Source organism: Myotis daubentonii, chromosome X (assembly GCF_963259705.1).
Source record: "Myotis daubentonii chromosome X, mMyoDau2.1, whole genome shotgun sequence".
In the NCBI taxonomy this organism is placed as follows: Eukaryota; Metazoa; Chordata; class Mammalia; order Chiroptera; family Vespertilionidae; genus Myotis; species Myotis daubentonii.
In genome coordinates this window covers 95,473,061-95,479,758 of record NC_081861.1, presented here as the reverse complement: position 1 = coordinate 95,479,758, position 6,698 = coordinate 95,473,061, and positions in this window count along the sequence as shown.

Genomic DNA, 6,698 nt, shown 5'->3' with positions numbered 1-6,698 from the left:
TATGGACTAGCACCCCCATAATAACCATAGAAACCATCCAGTGTAAGGGGCAGAGTGTGGGGCCCTGTCTAAGTATACACCAGATGATTCAAGGCCGCTCTAAGCATGAGCTAATCAGGGGCACTCAAGGTTAGATACTTTATGCTGGTGCAAGGTTGCCGCAAGTCTTACACTGCGCAGACACACCTTTCTGTATTTATTGTTTGGCAAAGTGCCTTCTTTGTTTGAGCTTGTTTGAGCATATATATAAGCTGTCACTGACCAGCTTGCTATGGCTGCTTTTGTGTGGAATAAAGCATGTCCCATTTGCCTGCCTGTACATGCCTGTTTTTCCAATTTCCCTCACTGAGGAGGTTCAAGTCCCTGGCTGAAGAGCTAACACCCTACATGCCTCCAGTTCCACTATTATAACTCTACCATCTTAACATAGTTGTTAGGGGTGGTCTTGAGCAATGGAGAAAGCTCTGTGCTAGGAATCAGGCCACCTGGGCCAGACTGACCTCTGGCCTGACAAGCCATGTATCTAATATGAGCTGGATTCCTCTTCTTTAAAAGGGATGTAGTAAACCTTGATTCCAGGGATTGTGTGTATGAAATGGACTATGTGTATAAGAGAGCTTTTAAATTATAAAGTCTAGAGCAGGCAGTGAAAAGGGAAGGCTGACTGTGTCATTTTATCATTATTGTTATTATTACTGTGTTACAATCACTATTTTTTCCCATAGAGCAGCAGTATTAGACTTGGGCTTGAACCACTGCCAGGAACATTGTGATATTTGAACACCTAAGGCCTGCTCAAGTTGAATCATCTTTTTGGATACTAGTTTTTACCCAATCAGAAGGTGTATACATGACTAATTAAAACCAGCGAGATAAGAATAAACCCTTGGCTGACACATATTTGCTAATACAAATGTGAGACCAGGCTGGTTGATGCAGACTTGTAATTCAGTTGTTTCTAATCCCCAGTCAAGTACAATGGGGCATTTCAACGTTCTCTTGGGGTGTTTTTAGCACCCTGATCAATGAGTTGCCCCAAGGATCCCTAATCAGCATTTATAGAGAAACTGTCCCCAAAGGTGCATTTAATATGATCATTAAAGCAGAGGTCTTGCTTAGAGAGCATTCCTTTTCCAGGGCCAGGACCTTGTGATGGCCCATGCACTTAATTAACCAATGGGTAACTTGTGGGAAAGGAACTAGCTATACACTTCAGAAAATCAACCAAATCATAAAAAGAATACAGCCTCCGTAGAGTTTGTTTTTCCCTGGTATTGGGATGTATAGGTAGGAGCTAAATCCAAAACACTTCAGAAATAAACAAATAGAAAGTGGTAGTGGAGAACTGGGATCCAATTAACTTGTCAATATAAATAAGAAGTGGAGCTCCTTTCTTCACCCCACTCACTGACCCTAAATGGATTACAGGGTATCTTTGGGGGACAGCGGAAAGGTAGTTTGCAGAAATCATGCCCTGGTGGGAAGGTCACCTTGGCTCAGAATTGTTCTGTAAGGTTCCAAGAGAGCAAAATCAGCCCTGTTCCCTGCTGGAGGTAGAGAGTTATAGCACTTCAAAGAAAGGGTTGAGGTCCAGGAGATCCACAAGGAAGTTGATTGCCCTGCCCTATGCTGCAATGCAGGACCATTGCTCTTTAAGACCTTCTAGCTGACCCAGGGAGTACAGTGTGTCTACTCTAGACTCTAGAGCAGGGGTGGGCAAACTTTTTGACTCGAGGGCCACAACGGGTTCTTAAACTGAACCGGAGGGCCGGAACAAAAGCATGGATGGAGTGTTTGTGTGAACTAATATAAATTCAAAGTAAACATCATTACATAAAAGGGTATGGTCTTTTTTTTTCCCCAATAGTTTTATTCATTTCAAATGGGCCAGATCCGGCCCACAGGCCGTAGTTTGCCCACGGCTGCTCTAGAGGGACCTGAAAGAAGGCAGAGGAAACCTTATAGGTCATACAAGGTAAGAGATACAGGGAGAGAAAAAGCAAAAACAAAACAAAACAAAACAAACAAAAAAAACAGAAACCAAACCAAAAGAAAACAAAAAACAAAGAAAGCAAAGTCCTTTCCATCCCGCAGGTGACATGATGTGCTATCTTTCAATGGAAGACTTCCTCATCAACACTTAACTATGGGTCAGCTGCTTTTCCTGGTAGTGGGGATTAACTATCTAATCAATATCTTAAGTCTCTTTCCTATTTTTGTATGCTCCTCAGTGATGTTTTGAGAGTTATTTAGGCAGTAAAGAAAAATAACCAGTGCCCTCCAACACCCCTGCCTATCCCTATGCCATACCAAGAGCAGTGTGTGCTCTACTCTTCCTTCCTAGTCTCTACTATCAGCTATGGAATCCATACTTTGCTCTAGGGGTGGGTATGTGGGGCAGGCTGCCTCTCCCAAATATGAACTGCTTTGCATAAGTTACTATTCATATCTGGACCTCAGTTTCCTGTTCTTTAGAATAGGCAAAATGTATGAATAAACTTTTTTAAAAATATATTTTATTGATTTTTTTACAGAGAGGAAGGGAGAGGGATAGAGAGTGAGAAACATCAATGAAAGAGAAACATCGATCAGCTGCCTCCTGCACACCCCCTACTGGGGATGTGCCTGCAACCAAGGTATATGCCCTTGACTGGAATTGAACCTAGGACCTTTCAGTCCGCAGGCCAACGCTCTATCCACTGAGCCAAACCGGTCAGGGCTGAATAAAGTTTTACAGACTGTAAAGCACTCAAGTATTATAATTGACAGATTTGCTTAAATAACAGCTGGGAGAGACTTTTAGAGAACGGATAATTTCCCCCTATGTACTTACAAATAAAGTTAAAGTCTCAAGTCTTCCTCAAACCAAGATCGGAGACTCTTAAATTGAATTGAGGAATGTAGGAGGGTAGGAGTCAAGTTGGATGAATGCTCCTACTGGCTCCAGCCTTTATCTTTTCTTTTCACATCCCAGGGGCAAAGAAGAAAGATAGACAAGTAGAAAGAGTATTATCTAACCTTGCAGCCCTTCTTTTTGACCTCTTGTGAGTCAGTGCTGAACAGAAAGTCTCTTAGCTTCCCACTGGGGTCAGATATTGCAGAGAATGTACATCCAGGTTGACTGAAAGATGTGTGGGAGAGCTGGTGGGAAAGGGTAAGGATAGACTTGGTATGATGGGAAAAGACATTACTTTATTCCAGTGGTTCTCAACCTTCCTAATGCCGTGACCCTTTAATACAGTTTCTCATGTTGTGGTGACCCCCAACCATAAAATTATTTTCGTTGCTACTTCATAACTGTAATTTTGCTACTGTTATGAATCATAATGTAAATAGCTGATATGCAGGGTGTATTTTCATTGTTCGTGACCCACAGGTTGAGAACTGCTGCTTCACATTTAGGCATAACAACCTATTTGTCTCCACCATCCTTCTTTCCAAAGAGAGTTGTTTTCTGGAACAGATTTTCCAGAAAACCAAAATACTCCTACTCCAAAACACTGTCTTCCAGAAAAATGAAGATTTCAAGGTATCGGAGATCCCCCTAGCTTTGCTATTTACCCCTACATCACTAAGTAGTTAAGGCCAGTCATTCATCTTTCACCTGTAAACTGGGAATTGTAACCCTTGCCTTGCCCACCTTATTGTCAGTGTAAAGATATAATGAGATGATGGTTGTGAAGGTACATTGCAAACTGTAAAGTGCAGCATCCATATACATGTAGTAAATGGCAGTCTTCCCATCCCAGGATAACAATCCCCTCTCTCCAGTGATGTTTTCTTACAAATTAAGTCACATCCAGCATTCTGGACTATATAGGCTGCCCCCAAACAACAGAGATGGTTGCTTCATTCAATTGAACACATTTCCCTTCCAAATATGATCCACTGTGAGGGAGTGGGCATCAGTCCAATAACCCATTATGGACATAAGGTTGACTTAAAAAAACAATCCATGGTGCCTGCATCTGAGCTCTGAAGTTCTCTATGAAATAAGTCATGGGAAAAGAGTTCCATTATTCTTAGAAGCATGTAAAACTGGTGATGAGGGATTTGAAATTGATTGTTTTTCTCTAAACCAAGAAAACAGTAATGGTCTTTTAAAAAAATTCCTCACTTTAGGATATTTTTTGCATTGCTTTCTAGAGAAAATAGAAGGGAGAGGGGGCGGGGGAAGAGAGAAATATCTATGTGAGAGACACATCCATTGGTTGCCTCCCACACATGCCTCAAGTGGAGCCGGGGATTGAACCTGAAACCCAGGTATGTGCCCTTAACTGAGAATTGAACCTATGACCATTTGGTGTGCAGGCTGACACTCCAACCACTTGACCACATCAGCCAGGGCACCCTACGATCAGGCCTCATTAAGAGGCTTAGGTTCTCAGTGTCCCCCCTAGATCTCAGGAACTTCACTGTAACCCCCAAATTAAAGCTCTGAGCTCTGAATTTGGCCCAGGGAATCAAGAAACTCAACCTTAACCTTTAAAAGACCAGTCACCAGGAAGGAACAAAAGAGGCAAGAGTTGAAGATAAGTAAAAATAAAAGGAACTACTATTTTAAAGATCAAAAGACACTTAGTTGAATTAACTCCACACTAAAGAAGAGTAGATACTTATATATGGGATGGAAGACTCTGGCAAATGGGCTAACTCCAAAGCTGTCACAGTAACAGAAATCTAGAAGATGAATGGGGAATCAAAATGCCAGGCCTCTCCCAAGATACATGTAGGTGTGTGTGTGTGTGTGTGTGTGTGTGTGTGTGTGTGTGTGTGTGTGTGTGTGTGTGTTAGGGAGAGGGTCAGTGCAGAGGATCTAAAAGGGGAAGGATTTGATTTTTGTCCATAAAGTGCTAGGTAGATGTATCAATAGAATACCGAGAGGCCATTCCTTCAGGTCCACCTGATCAAAAATGTACTCAGTAAAACTCTACACCATTAATTCTCAACACCTTCCCTCTTCTCTATAATCAAGCTGAGCTAGGGACATGTTTGGTAGACCCATGGCTGTGGAATCCAGCTCTCCAGTCTAGCTAGAATAATTAAGCAAGAAATGCTGCAGATCAGTCTTGGGAAAATGGTGAAGAATCAATTCTCTTGTAGGAGGGTATAAGATATACCCCATCTGTAGAGTAGTAGCTGTTGAGGACACCACATTCCAGGCCCTGCTGCTGTGGTATAGAAATAAGGCAGGAGCGTCCAGGGAGAATGACTGGGCAAGGCTGCCAGGAGCCCAAGAGACCTAGGGAAGGAGCAGAGCAAGTTAGAAAACTGTGGGTGCAATCTTGCTAGCTTCCTCCCCAAATAAAAACTATCTAGCATGGTTTAGGCCAATAGCTTAAGCTTTAATAACAGAAATACGTCACCTAGCTGGGAGATGATAGTGTATTCTACACTGGTGAGACCATTCCTTTTGAAACTGGGTTCAGTTCTAAGTTGCACATACTTTAGAGGAACCCAAAGTGGTACTTTCCAGAGAGGAGATGCTATCTCCAGACTTTATCAGGGCTATCACAAGGAAGAGAAAGCAAATGAGTTCTGTGCAGTCCAAGGAACAGAACCAGGATCCAATGGCAGTTACTACAGGAGACAGAAAGTTTTTCTTCCTGTTGAGTTCAAATCCACCAATCATAGTTGCAATACACATTGAGCAGTGAGTGGTACACTTACTGACACTGCAAATATGAGAGTAAGGATGACAAAGAAACTTGGTGGAATATTATAAAAGGGACTCATGCATGTATTGGAGGATTTGAAGGATAGGTTGGACTTGACTGTTTTGATAGTAGTTTTGGCATTCATCCACCTATTGTTCACATTTTCTCAGGTAGGATGTAGGGAGGAGCATGTAATTGAAGGACCTGGACAATATCTTAGGTAGAGAAATGTGGAATGGGTAGTGAAAGGTAGCTGGTTAGTTGTAAAGTAGGAATATACCCACCATCCTGCCTCACACTGCCTCATGCTCCTTAAGCCTTTGAGAAAGCAATATTGTCTATGGAATAGTTGCATTGATAGAGTTGAAAAAGCTCTGTATTGTAGCCCCAAAACAGGGCTTGAGCTTAGTTCTGCAACGGATTTGCTCTATGATTGATTTTGAGCAAATCACTTTCCCTTTCTTTGTCCCAGTCCCTGCTTCTATAAAATAAGGCTAACAAACCCTAACCTGCTTACAATAAAGGGATGTTTTAAATATGAGTTTAGTGTATATGAATGACTGTGTAGATTGTGGCTGGGAGTGGGGAAAGGAAAGAAAAACTAACATAGTTTAAACATTTCTAATGCATCAAATACTATAAAAGGCACTTGCACATGCATTTCTCATTCAACACTCACAGAAGATATGAGGTGACTGATCTAAATTTTACAGATTAAGGACCTGAAGCTCAGAGAGGTAAAGAGATTTATACAGGTTCACATAGCTATTAATGGATGTAGGTAGATTTGAAATATAGGGCTCCCAGATGTCAGGCCTATATATTTTTCTACTGCGTCATGGTTCTTGTTTACATGGAGGGAGATCACTGAATCACTATTAGATAGTGGGACCTAAGAATCCTTGCAACAGGCCAGAATAAAGAGAGAGGTGTCACATCAACCTAGTCAGTTCCTTGAAGGCCCAGAAATGTGATATCTGATTTGCTCAAATGATTAGTATTATCACTGTTGCTCTAACATCCATCAGTGATCCTAGCTTG